This window comes from Ranitomeya variabilis, chromosome 6 (genome assembly GCF_051348905.1).
Source record: "Ranitomeya variabilis isolate aRanVar5 chromosome 6, aRanVar5.hap1, whole genome shotgun sequence".
Lineage (NCBI taxonomy): Eukaryota > Metazoa > Chordata > Amphibia > Anura > Dendrobatidae > Ranitomeya > Ranitomeya variabilis.
In genome coordinates, this window is record NC_135237.1 from 451788565 (window position 1) to 451801285 (window position 12721).

Genomic DNA, 12721 nt, shown 5'->3' on the forward strand with positions numbered 1-12721 from the left:
GCTCGGAGATTATGTTTGAGCTCCCGCAGCTGCATGATTTGCAGCTGCTAGACATCCTGAACACATGCAGGGATTCCTTAACAAACAGGAAACCCCCACATGTATTCAGGCTGTCTAGCAGCCACAAATCATGCAGCTGCGGCGACACAAACTAAATTTCCGAGCACGCTCAAAATACTCAGAGAAGACCCGAGCGTGCTCAGAAATCTCAAGTAATGAGTACACTCCCTCATCACTACTAACAAATCATCTAATGTATGCTGCCTGAACCATCTGCAGCATGACTTGGAGTCTTGCTTTATTTTTGCCTATGCATATGATTTATTCTGAAATGCTAGTACATTTCAGAGAATCAAAAAACACAAAACTTTGAAAAAGCAGCCAGGGACCATGTGTCTTGGATAACTAGTCTAAGGCTTGACTGCTTCTTCCCAACCCAGTCCCCATGATGGGGAAGAGACCTGCTTGTCATGGTAAGGGCAGCGAGGAGAAGCTGCTGAGGACCTACCTTTGATTAGTCATATGTGGCGCAATGTCCCTGGTCAGCTGGTTAAAATATGTCTCCTCTAAATTGCTGCAAAGTAAAACATACATGGAAGTAAGAAACCACCTTTGTACTTAGCTACTTGTTCAGAAGTCTTCAGAAGTGCTATGTTACTGTGCGATTCAAATAGGAATCTTTGCCATTCTTATAATATTGTAAACATTTTCTTTTCTCATACTTCTTGATGAATGGTCTAAGGTAACAACATACACCAATACTTCTTGCTTTGATGTAAATGACATGGGATGTGCATATATCCAATAATAAACAAAAGACCATCATAAATTGGTTTGTTTGATGTACTGTGTATAATCTTGTAAAGAGGAAAACATGGTCAAGGGAATTGTGACTCACTCTAATGAAGATGTCTCATTAAGTGTCAGCTTTTCAAGCATTCGATTGTAGTAAGGAGAACGGATAAATAAACCTAGTGATCCCATTTATAATTAATATGGCTTTGTGTGTTTCAGGAATAAGAATTAGAATATGACATTCATTTTGCTTAAGATGTCAACACTAGCTTTTATCGTAACTAAATAATTGGACATGGTATATTAATAGATCTACTATTCGATGACTACAAATCAATATAAAGTCAACATGTGGTCTAGCACAGTGTTACTGAGTTTTCTACTAATGCTTCACCAGCTTGTGTCTCAATATTGATAATAAATGCTAAAATATATGTCACAATTCCACCACTCAGTGCCCTTCACACAGTGAGTTACAGCTCAAACCGTCCAATCTGGGGCAAGGGCATGCTGAGCTGTCAGCATTGTGTGTGACAGTCCAGCTGCTAATCATGGCAATGTTTCTTCCAGGTGTCTCTGAAGAGCCTGCCTGGGCCTAGGGGTTACTCGGTATCGGGTCCGGTCATCATTAAAGGGGTGTTCATGGTGACAGCGACCTGGCCCGTGGCCCTGGGCATCCAAATAAAAGGGACGGTCTTTAAAGGGGTTTTTAGAATAAGAAATGTTCGTGACACCACCTGTGGTATTTGGTCAGGGATGACTGATGCTGCTTAAAGGGGTCCTCTGGGGGTGATGGCACTGCAGCAAAGATGGTATGGCTTCACACAGGTGAAGCTGAGGTCCCCAGGGCTCCCAGTGTAGTAGGGACAGGTGGCAGGTGGTAAAGAAAGAAACAAAGGACACAAATTTCAGTCTCTTTACCTCTTTACTGTTGCAAGGCAGCCACAGTCCAGATTCCAAATCACGGGTGCTGTTGTGGTCCGGCCGGCCTGGAAGCGACTCAGGAATCCCTGTAACGAGGTGGGGATTGAAAGCCTTCCCTTCAAGCATGACATCACTCTCCCCATGAGGAACGCAATGCCACTGTAACAACCAGTTGCCTGGGGTGTTACATCTCCCATTCTGGGTAAGCCTGACTATTTAGCTGGATGTCAGTGTCTGATTATTGCCAGTCATAGCCTTAGCTAGATGGTGTGTGTACCTTGTTTTCCAGTCCTCTGTGCCTGATCTTTTGCTGCCTGAACTTGGACCTTGCCTTTGACCATCCGTTTGCCTAACTCCTTTGACTTGATCAATTATCTTCTTGGAATTCTGACTTTGGACTGCGACCTTACTATGCCATTGTCTTCCCCCTCTGTTTATGAAGTTCTCTCTTGGTATTTGATCAAACCTTTTGACTACCCTGTCTCACAGCTTGTCCATGAGTAATAATTCAGCATCACTTTTGTGACTCACAATAGCTGCTTACATTTCCTCAGGCATTCCAGATTCCTAAAACTGGCTCAATGTATATTTAATGAGTAGGTTCAAGCTCGCTACTTGACCTAGAGAAAATTTAAAAGCTTTTTTCACTAGATCCTACTGAGTATAACTATATGCAGAACAGGATTAACTGTTACAATTGTTACTACCATCATTTTATAGACATTCATCTTGGTTATTTCGTAATTAAATTTGACTTGCAACTATTTAGCATATGTTTCGTTCTGCAGATTCTAATTCAAATATTTTTCCACCACCAGGAGCAAAACGGTAACAATGCAGTGACATGACAAGAATCTGCATAACTAATCATATGCTAAATAGTTGCAAGTCAAATTTTTGTATGAAATACCAAGCTGATTGTTTATAAAATGATGGTTGTCTCACAATCAAAGCAGTGGTGGATGGTTAGATATGGAGCCTGAAAGTGAAAAGTTCAAAACCTTGTTACCCTTTTGCTCTTCACTGTAATTATTCTAATATATTCCAAAATGAATAAATCTTTATACTTACCTTACCACTCACCTCTCCGGCCCCTCTACTATTCACTGCTACCCGTTTGGTATTTGGTAGTCACAATATCTTTTCATTCACCGACACTGAAATCCCTGAGCCTGTCACACTCAGCCGATACTTCCACCTTTCATGCGGTCAAGGAGGGTTCTGTGTAACGGTGCCCAGGATGGTAGCCATGGATGAATAGTACAGTTTCTGTGCCCCAGCAGGGTACAGAAAAACATGGTCTGTGTTCATAGTGTGTGTTGCTGTTGCTACCATGGGCACTTCCCAGCTCCTCTGATCTGCCCCGCTTGGCGTGACCACGATTTCCAGCGATCCCACTAACAGGACACTACAACAGTCTATAAACACAAACTCACCTTTACAAACAGTTGGAATAGCACACAGCAAACAGCAGGAGTTGTTGACATAATTATTTAATTTACAAAACAGTGACATGTCTCCAGCAAACATCTTCAGCGACACAACTGGTGATGGTGAAATATGCAGAACACTGTTAGGAACTTCCAATCTTCCCAGCTTTAATGACACTTTAGCTGAGCCTTCCAGTGACCACTATCTTCAGCCCACTTTTCAGGAACCACACAAATGAAGCACTTGTTGCTACTATTTTTACTTTCTTTGTCCCAGCCTAGCTGACTCAGCTTTTCTCAGACATGCAGCCCTCAAGACCTGGCTGAAATTTTCCCATTCCAGCAGACTTGTAGGGAGTCTAACAAAGGTGCTGACCACGTTTCCTTTCCCCACTCTCCTGCTAAGAGTATTCTGCTGCCACAAATGGAGTTCTTCTAATGGTACTTTCACACTTCCGTCTTTTGTTCACCGTCGCAATCCGTCGTTATGGTCAAAAAACGGATCCTGCAAATGTGCTTGAAGGATGCGTTTTTTGCCCATAGACCTGTATTAACGATGGATCGTCGCATCCGTAGCATCCGTTGTGCGATGGATGCGTCATGTTTTGGTGGACGTGACGAACAAAAAAAGGTCAATGTAACTTTTTTGTGCGACGTGTCCGCCATTTCTGACCGCGCATGTGCGGCCGGAAGTCCGCCCCTCCTCCCTGCTCATCACAATGGGCAGCGGGTGCATTGTAAAACTGCATCCGCTGCCCACGTTGTGCTTAATTTAGCACAACGTCCGTCGGTACGTTGGGCCGACGGTTTGCGACGGCCCCGTACTGACGGATGTGTGAAAGTAGCCTTAGTTGCCTCCTTTTCTCTCTTTCACTGCTGTCTCTATCTTCACACATACGCTCCAGTGAAGTACACTTTCCTTTCCAAAACTAGATTCTCAGCTTATAACCAAAGAAAAAAGAAAAAAAGCCACACCACTCCAACTTTCCGTATAGTTAAAAAAACTTTGTCCTTTATTTCTATCAATGTGGTATGGACATGGTTACAGAGGGCAGTACGTTTGCAGAAAATGCCGGTACAAGGAGAGGACTACGGCCGTTTCACGTATTACATGCTTCTACGGGTCCATGTATAACAGATGGTATGTCATTTCCTTTTAACGCCATCAACACCTGAGGCCATTTACATATAATTAAATTTTTTAAAAAAAACATGCACTAGTCATGAAAAAAAGTAAAAACAAAACCATTACATCTAATTTTCGTTGATAATTATTATATGCAAACTTCTATATACTACCATACTTCAAGAGGCAAAAAAGTTCTTTGAGGTTTGATTATAAAAAACAGGAAAGATCTAATCTTTCATTAAGTCCCAAAGGGCCCTGTGCATTGGTTTTTATTATCCATTTTGCTTCTTGTCGTAGGAGGATTTTATTATGGTCGCCCCCATTTCTTGGAAATGTAACCATTTCTATGCCAGCGAAACGCAGGCATTGGGGGTTTGAACCATGTACCTCCTGAATGTGTTTTATAAATCTAGGTGAACCTTTGCCTGTTGAAATAGAGTGAAAATGTTCACAAAATCTTACAAACATCGATCTTATAGTTTTGCCTATGTAATAAAATAAACAGGGGCAGATTATGATATATACCACGTTTTTGGTCTTACATGTTATTAGATTATTAACCCTATGCTGAATATGTCCGATTTTTAGGAAAGAATCGGTTAGATGACAGTGGTAGAAATTGTAATTTTTACAGTTATAATTGCCTTTAGGTGATACTGCGCTTAACCAATTATTTTATGGATTCTCAATCCGATTTCGGACTAGCAAATCTGACAAATTGTTGGTTCGTTTCTATGCAAATCTCGGTTTGATTGTTCCTTGTTTAATCAGATCATTATCTGTCTCTAGGACATGCCAGTTTTTTTGGGATTGACGCCTGAATTGTTTTATCTAGTGGTGTATGTTTGAAACAGAAGTTGAAACATTTTTCTTGTAGCACAGATTGAGAAGACTTTTTGTTACCTTTACTGTTATGACCCCAATGGCGAGGGTCTCAGAGGAACGTGGAAGTCTGCAGAATACAAAAATCCAGCTCATAGGGCAGTGGTAGCTGGGTTGACCATATATCTACTCCTAACGCCAACACTAGAAGTAGCCGGGGATCATTCCTACGTTGATTCTAGATGACACGCTCCAGCCGGAGAATCTAGCTACCCCTAGTAGAGGAAAACAAAAGACCTTTCTTGCCTCCAGAGAAGGGGACCCCAAAGCTGGATAGAAGCCCCCCACAAATAATAACGGTGAGGTAAGAGGAAATGACAAACACAGAAATGAACCAGGTTTAGCACAGAGAGGCCCGCTTACTGATAGCAGAATAAAGAAAGGTAACTTATATGGTCAACAAAAACCCTATCAAAATCCACACTGGAAATTCAAGAACCCCCGAACCGTCTAACGGTCCGGGGGGAGAACACCAGCCCCCTAGAGCTTCCAGCAAAGGTCAGGATATATATTTGGAACAAGCTGGACAAAAATACAAAACCAAAACAAAATAGCAAAAAGCAAAAAGCGGACTTAGCTGATATAACTGGAACCAGGATCAGTAGACAAGAGCACAGCAGACTAGCTCTGATAACTACGTTGCCAGGCATTGAACTGAAGGTCCAGGGAGCTTAAATAGCAACACCCTTAACTAACGACCCAGGTGCGGATAAAAGGAATGACAGAAAAACCAGAGTCAAAAAACTAGTAACCACTAGAGGGAGCAAAAAGTAAATTCACAACAGTACCCCCCCCTTAGTGAGGGGTCACCGAACCCTCACCACGACCACCAGGGCGATCAGGATGAGCGGCATGAAAGGCACGAACTAAATCGGCCGCATGAACATCAGAGGCGACCACCCAGGAATTATCCTCCTGACCATAGCCCTTCCACTTGACCAGGTACTGAAGCCTCCGCCTGGAGAGGCGAGAATCCAAGATCTTCTCCACCACGTACTCCAACTCGCCCTCAACCAACACCGGAGCAGGAGGCTCAGCAGAAGGAACTATAGGCACAATGTACCGCCGCAACAAGGACCTATGAAATACATTGTGAATAGCAAACGACACAGGAAGATCCAGACGAAAAGATACAGGATTAAGGATTTCCAATATCTTGTAAGGCCCAATAAAACGAGGTTTAAATTTGGGAGAGGAGACCTTCATAGGAACAAAGCGGGAAGAAAGCCATACCAAATCCCCAACGCGTAGTCGGGGACCCACACCGCGGCGGCGGTTGGCAAAGCGCTGAGCCCTCTCCTGTGACAACTTCAAGTTGTCCACCACATGATTCCAGATCCGCTGCAACCTATCCACCACAGAATCCACCCCAGGACAGTCAGAAGGCTCCACATGACCCGAAGAAAAGCGAGGATGGAAACCAGAGTTGCAGAAAAAAGGCGAAACCAAGGTGGCGGAACTAGCCCGATTGTTAAGGGCAAACTCAGCCAACGGCAAGAATGTCACCCAATCGTCCTGATCAGCAGAGACAAAACACCTCAAATAAGCCTCCAAAGTCTGATTGGTTCGCTCCGTCTGTCCATTAGTCTGAGGATGGAAAGCAGACGAAAACGACAAATCAATGCCCATCCTACTACAAAAGGATCGCCAGAATCTGGAAACAAACTGGGATCCTCTGTCTGACACAATATTCTCAGGGATGCCATGCAAACGAACCACGTTCTGGAAAAACACAGGAACCAGATCGGAAGAGGAAGGCAGCTTAGGCAAAGGAACCAAATGGACCATCTTTGAGAAGCGATCACATATCACCCAGATAACGGACATGCCCTGGGATAGCGGAAGATCAGAAATGAAATCCATGGAGATATGTGTCCAAGGTCTCTTCGGGACAGGCAAGGGCAAGAGCAAACCGCTGGCACGAGAACAGCAAGGCTTAGCTCGAGCACAAGTCCCACAGGACTGCACCAATGACCGCACATCCCTTGACAAGGAAGGCCACCAAAAGGACCTGGCCACCAGATCTCTGGTGCCAAAAATTCCCGGGTGACCTGCCAACACCGAGGAATGAACCTCGGAAATGACTCTGCTGGTCCACTTATCCGGGACAAACAGTCTGTCAGGTGGACAAGACTCAGGCCTATCAGCCTGAAATCTCTGCAACACACGTCGCAGATCCGGAGAAATAGCTGACAAGATAACTCCATCTTTAAGAATACCAACAGGATCAGCGACTCCAGGAGCATCAGGCACAAAGCTCCTAGAAAGAGCATCGGCCTTCACATTCTTTGAACCTGGTAAATACGAGACAACAAAATCAAAGCGGGAGAAAAACAATGACCAGCGGGCCTGTCTCGGATTAAGGCGTTTAGCAGACTTGAGATACATCAGATTTTTGTGATCAGTCAAGACCACCACACGATGCTTAGCACCCTCGAGCCAATGACGCCACTCCTCAAATGCCCATTTCATGGCCAACAACTCCCGATTGCCCACATCATAATTTCGCTCGGCAGGCGAAAACTTCCTAGAGAAAAAGGCACAAGGTTTCATAACAGAGCAACCAGGGCCTCTCTGCGACAAAACGGCCCCTGCTCCAATCTCTGAAGCATCCACCTCAACCTGAAAGGGAAGTGAGACATCGGGCTGGCACAAAACAGGCGCCGAAGTAAACCGGCGTTTCAACTCCTGGAAAGCCTCCACGGCAGCAGGAGCCCAGTTAGCTACATCGGAGCCCTTCTTGGTCATATTCGTCAAAGGTTTCACAATGCTAGAAAAATTAGCGATAAAACGACGGTAGAAGTTAGCGAAACCCAAGAACTTCTGTAGACTCTTAACTGACGAGGGCTGAGTCCAATCAAGAATAGCTCGGACCTTGACTGGGTCCATCTCCACAGCAGAAGGGGAAAAAATGAACCCCAAAAAGGGAACCTTCTGTACACCAAAGAGACACTTTGAGCCCTTGACAAACAAAGAATTTTCACGCAAAATTTTAAAGACCAACCTGACCTGCTCCACATGCGAATCCCAATTATCAGAAAAAACCAAAATATCATCCAGATAAACAATCAAAAATTTATCCAGATACTTCCGGAAAATGTCATGCATAAAGGACTGAAAAACTGATGGCGCATTGGAGAGCCCAAAAGGCATCACCAAGTACTCAAAATGACCTTCGGGCGTATTGAATGCGGTTTTCCATTCATCACCTTGCTTAATGCGCACAAGGTTGTACGCACCACGAAGATCTATCTTGGTGAACCACTTGGCACCTTTAATCCGGGCAAACAAGTCAGACAACAGCGGTAAAGGATACTGAAATTTGACAGTGATCTTATTTAAAAGCCGATAATCAATACAAGGTCTCAAAGATCCGTCCTTTTTTGCCACAAAAAAGAATCCCGCACCAAGAGGGGAAGAAGACGGACGAATATGTCCTTTCTCTAGAGACTCCTTGATATATGAACGCATAGCGGTATGTTCAGGTACCGACAGATTAAACAGTCTTCCCTTAGGAAATTTACTGCCTGGGATCAAATCTATAGCACAGTCACAGTCCCTATGAGGAGGCAGTGCACTGGACTCAGACTCACTGAAGACATCCTGATAATCAGACAAATACTCCGGAACTTCCGAAGGCGTAGAAGAAGCAATAGACACAGGCAGGGAATCCCCATGAATACCACGACAGCCCCAACTTGAGACTGACATAGCCTTCCAGTCCAGGACTGGATTATGGGTCTGTAACCATGGCAGCCCTAAAACAACCAAATCATGCATTTTATGTAAAACCAGGAAACGTATCACCTCGCGGTGTTCAGGAGTCATGCACATGGTAACCTGTGTCCAATACTGCGGTTTATTTGCTGCCAATGGCGTAGCATCAATACCCCTAAGAGGAATAGGATTTTCTAATGGTTCAAGAGTAAAACCACAGTGCTTAGCAAATGACAGATCCATAAGACTCAGGGCAGCACCTGAATCTACAAACGCCATGACAGGAAAAGACGACAGTGAGCAAATCAAAGTTACAGACAGAATAAATTTAGGTTGCAAATTACCAACGGTGACAGGACTAACAACCTTAGCTATACGTTTAGAGCATGCTGAGATAATATGTGTAGAATCACCACAGTAGTAGCACAAGCCATTCTGGCGTCTATGAATTTTCCGCTCATTTCTAGTCAGGATTCTATCACATTGCATTAAATCAGGTGTCTGTTCAGACAACACCATGAGGGAATTTGCGATTTTTCTATCACATTGCACCGAATTAGGTGTCTGTTCAGACAACACCATGAGGGAATTTGCGGTTTTGCGCTCCCGCAACCGCCGGTCAATTTGAATAGCCAGTGCCATAGTATCATTCAGACCTGTGGGAATGGGAAAACCCACCATAACATTCTTAATGGCTTCAGAAAGGCCATTTCTAAAATTAGCGGCCAGTGCACACTCGTTCCAATGTGTCAGCACGGACCATTTCCGAAATTTTTGGCAGTACACTTCAGCCTCGTCCTGCCCCTGAGACATAGCCAGCAAGGCCTTTTCTGCCTGAATCTCAAGATTGGGTTCCTCATAAAGTAAACCGAGCGCCAGAAAAAACGCATTAATATCAGCCAATGCCGGATCTCCTGGCGCCAGCGAAAAAGCCCAATCCTGAGGGTCGCCCCGTAAGAACGAAATAACAATTTTTACTTGCTGAGCAGAGTCTCCAGATGAACAGGGTCTCAGGGACAAAAACAATTTACAATTATTCACAAAATTCCTAAACTTAAACCTGTCTCCGGAAAACAGTTCAGGAATCGGTATTTTAGGTTCTGACCTAGGATTACTGATAACATAGTCTTGTATGCCCTGCACACGAGTAACCAGCTGGTCCACACTTGTAATCAAGGTCTGGACATTCATGTCTGCAGCAAGCATAGCCACTCTGAGGTAAAGGGGAAGAAGAAAAAAAAAAAAAAAAACTCAGAATCTTCTTTCTTATAATCCCTCTTCTGCAATGCATTAAACATTTAATACTGGCCTGGCAAACTGTTATGACCCCAATGGCGAGGGTCTCAGAGGAACGTGGAAGTCTGCAGAATACAAAAATCCAGCTCATAGGGCAGTGGTAGCTGGGTTGACCATATATCTACTCCTAACGCCAACACTAGAAGTAGCCGGGGATCATTCCTACGTTGATTCTAGATGACACGCTCCAGCCGGAGAATCTAGCTACCCCTAGTAGAGGAAAACAAAAGACCTTTCTTGCCTCCAGAGAAGGGGACCCCAAAGCTGGATAGAAGCCCCCCACAAATAATAACGGTGAGGTAAGAGGAAATGACAAACACAGAAATGAACCAGGTTTAGCACAGAGAGGCCCGCTTACTGATAGCAGAATAAAGAAAGGTAACTTATATGGTCAACAAAAACCCTATCAAAATCCACACTGGAAATTCAAGAACCCCCGAACCGTCTAACGGTCCGGGGGGAGAACACCAGCCCCCTAGAGCTTCCAGCAAAGGTCAGGATATATATTTGGAACAAGCTGGACAAAAATACAAAACCAAAACAAAATAGCAAAAAGCAAAAAGCGGACTTAGCTGATATAACTGGAACCAGGATCAGTAGACAAGAGCACAGCAGACTAGCTCTGATAACTACGTTGCCAGGCATTGAACTGAAGGTCCAGGGAGCTTAAATAGCAACACCCTTAACTAACGACCCAGGTGCGGATAAAAGGAATGACAGAAAAACCAGAGTCAAAAAACTAGTAACCACTAGAGGGAGCAAAAAGTAAATTCACAACACTTTACCATGCAGCAACTCTCTTTGTGTAATTTTTTTAACTTGTGTTTCCACACTATTTAGAACCTCCAATGGGTAACCTCTATGAAGAAACCTCCCCTTTAACTCATCTACTTGTGTCTGAAAACAAGCCTCGTTATTATTCAACTTTCTTAACTGTAACATTTGGCTAAATGGTAAACTTTTTTAGTGTGCTCAGGAAGAGCAAAATCGTATCTTAATAAGGAATTTGATGCTGTGACTTTCCTGTGTACTTTGGTAAGCTGGATTCCTTCTACAATATTAATTTCTACATTCAGAAAGTTCAATTTGTCTTGCCCAAAACAGGCTGAAAACTGCATATTCTCATCATTGGTTATGTTCAGATATTCGACAAAACTTATGAACTCAGTTTGGTCGCCATCCCATACAATGAACATATCGTCCACATAATGTATATAACACTTAATATGTTTCAGATAGGGGTTACCCATGCATGTGATGAATTTTTCTTCAAAAGCCGCTAAAAATAAATTTTTGAAAACGCATGCTACTGGTGTACTTAGCTTTCTATTCCTGTCACTAACCCCCAATCCCCAATGCTCCTCCCCAATATGGGCTGGCCCCTACAGTTAACCCTTTCCTCCCAGCTATCAGAATTTTCAGCAACAAAATCAGTCCTTTTGAATACATTAAAGTAAAATACATGTATAAAAACATTTAAACCACAAGAATTTCAGAGGAGTGGAGCGCCATTCTCACTATCCTCCCATCTGAACAAACTCAAGGAAGGTCACAACCTCCTGATGTCATTACATGCGCTGCGACCTTTTGTGCATTTCACCCATGTGCTCTTCAGCATGAGCAGCATAGGATAAGATGTGGTGAGGATCAGATGGATGGCACTAAGTAGCGGAAAGTCTGAAGGGGTGAGCAAAAAGGGTAATAGAACTTTTTTTTGTTTTTCAAACCTTTTAATGGCCCCTTATGTTTCAGAATAATGGCAGTCAGCAAATGTATTTTAAATAATGCTTTTATGATTTCTTAGAATAAAATTAGATTTCTTGCTTGATGTTTATCCAGTCTGATTGTCACTTAGAGGTTGTCTATTTAAAGGAGTTGTCCACTACTTTGACAGCTCCTTCTCATTTACTATACCACCAAGTAAACTAAAAACAGCCTGCACTCATCTCAAGTACTGGTGCAATTCCAATGATGTCGGCATGAATCCCTCAGAGCCTTTTTAATGTTATATCATATGAGCCCTAATCAGCACCCGGGGATCACTTATTTTGAATGAAATTAATATCCCGAGTAAGTCAGAACTGCTGAGGCTCTCTCATTTCTTCAGAATTTTAGTTTTATTGCACCACCTTTGTGACATAACAATGTCACTTGAGTTCCAGGAGACCCAGTTTCAGCACCAGAAGTGAGCAAAGGCTGATTGTCTTTATGTGGCGGAATATAGTAATTGAAAAAGAGTTGCCTGAGGAATGGACAACCCCTTTATGGGCATATTGGCTCAAGCCCTATAGTTTTGACTTCTTATGGATGAATAATCCACTATGCGGTGGCTGCCGGGGCGACGCATGCTTAGATGGAGATCTTGGCGCAGGGATCTCACCTCCCAAGATCTCCATCTGCGCATGCACTGCCCCTGGCAGCCATTTTTCCAGAGTCCACAGCATAGAAAACCATGTAAGTGCGGGGGCTCTGGGCTTTCACAAAATGTCGGTGGAGCCCCCGCACCACCAAACACCCCCTCATCATAACCTGCAGACTACAGCAACGA

At 43.7% G+C, this 12721-nt stretch overlaps 1 long non-coding RNA gene across 1 annotated transcript; it reads right to left on the reverse strand.

Moving 5' to 3' along the window:
- Positions 1–508: 508 nt before the first annotated feature.
- Positions 509–2133, reverse strand: LOC143781234 (uncharacterized). The gene is made up of 3 exons (XR_013216634.1): positions 1997–2133; positions 1717–1805; positions 509–574 (listed from the first exon to the last, which is right to left on the reverse strand). It is a non-coding gene; the product is annotated as an uncharacterized LOC143781234 (long non-coding RNA).
- Between the last annotated feature and the right edge of the window lie 10588 nt (positions 2134–12721).